Here is a 1,510-nt window from a genome sequence, read left to right as displayed (position 1 = left end):
AAAAAGGAATGAGATCATGTCCTTTGCAGGGACGTGGACAGAGCTGGAAGCTGTTATCCTCAGCAAACTAATGCAGGAACAGAAAATCTGCTCATGTTCTCACTTATAAGTGGGAGGTGAATGATGAGAACACATGGACACAGGGAGGAGAACAACACACACTGGGACCTGCTGGGGGTGGGGCAGGGAGAAGGAGGGCATCAGGAAGAATAGCTAATGGATGCTGGGCTTAATACCCAGATGATGGGTTGATCTGTGCAGCAAACCACCATGTCACACATTTATCCATGTGTGCCATGGTGGGTTGCTATGCAGTTTTTACCTGTATATCCTGCGCATGTATCCCAGAACTTAAAAGTTGAAGAAACATGAAGAAAAAGATAATAAGAGTTGGAGAAAAAATATTGTTATAAATAGAAAACAGATTCTTGACCCAAAAAATGGCAAATATCAAAAAGTATGAAGAACAAAATATTCTAAAAGTACTCTGGAATCTGCGAACCCCAGTCAGTGCCACATCCCCAGCTCGCCGCCATGGTCACCTATAAACTGGTGCTGATCTGGTGCTGCAAGGTTGCGTGGAATCTGGAGAACCACTTCGGTGGCTGGTACCATGTCAACCTGAGCCCGGCAGGCCACGAGGAGACGAAGTGCGGAGGGAGGCAGGCACTGCCAGATGGTGGCTATGAGTTTGACATCTGCTTCACCTCAGTGCAGAAGAAAACGATCCAGACCCTCTAGACAGTGCTAGATGCCATTGATCAGATGTGGCTGCCAGTAGTGAGGACTTGGTGCCTCAAAGAGCAGCACTATGAAGGTCTAACCCGTCTCAATAAAGCAGAAACTGCTGCAAAGCATGGTGACACCCTATAAAGATCTGGAGGCGCTCCTATGATGTCCCATCACCTCCGATGGAGCCCGATCATCCTTTCTACAGCAACATAAGTGAGAATGGCAGGTATGCAGACCTCACAGAAGATCAGCTACCCTCCTGTGATAGTCTGAAGAATGCTATTGCCAGAGCTCTGTCCTTCTGGAATGAAGAAATAGTTCCCCAGATCAAGGAAGGGAAAAGGGTACTGATTGCAGCCCATGGCAACAGCCTCGGAGACATTGTCAAGCATTTGGAGGGTCTCTCTGAAGAGGCTATCATGGAGCTGAACCTGCCTACTGGTATTCCCATTGTCTATGAATTGGACAAGAGTTTGAATCCCATCAAGCCCATGAAGTTCCTGGGGGATGAAGAGACCATGTGCAAAGTCATGGAAGCTGTGGCTGCCCGGGGCAAGTCCAAGAAGTGAAGGCCAGCGGGCAGGCTGTTGTCCCCAGGAGCACCGTCCCTGCCCGTTGCATCCCTCTGCCCCTCCCTCCTGCACCTGTCACACTGACCACATCAGTAGACATCTTGAGTTGTAGCTGCAGATGGGGACCAGTGGCTCCCATTTTCATTTTAGCCATTTTGTCTCCTGCACCCACCCATTTCACACAATCTAGTCAGAATAGCACTTCT

At 48.9% G+C, this 1,510-nt stretch overlaps 1 pseudogene; it reads left to right on the top strand.

The window, feature by feature from the left end:
- The first annotated feature begins 534 nt into the window (after positions 1-534).
- Positions 535-1,301, top strand: LOC112629202 (annotated as a pseudogene).
- Positions 1,302-1,510: the final 209 nt, after the last annotated feature.

The sequence above is a fragment of the Theropithecus gelada genome, chromosome 7b (genome assembly GCF_003255815.1).
Source record: "Theropithecus gelada isolate Dixy chromosome 7b, Tgel_1.0, whole genome shotgun sequence".
Taxonomy (NCBI): domain Eukaryota; kingdom Metazoa; phylum Chordata; class Mammalia; order Primates; family Cercopithecidae; genus Theropithecus; species Theropithecus gelada.
The sequence above is the reverse complement of the archived record's forward strand: the minus strand, read 5'-3'. Positions and strand labels throughout refer to the sequence as shown.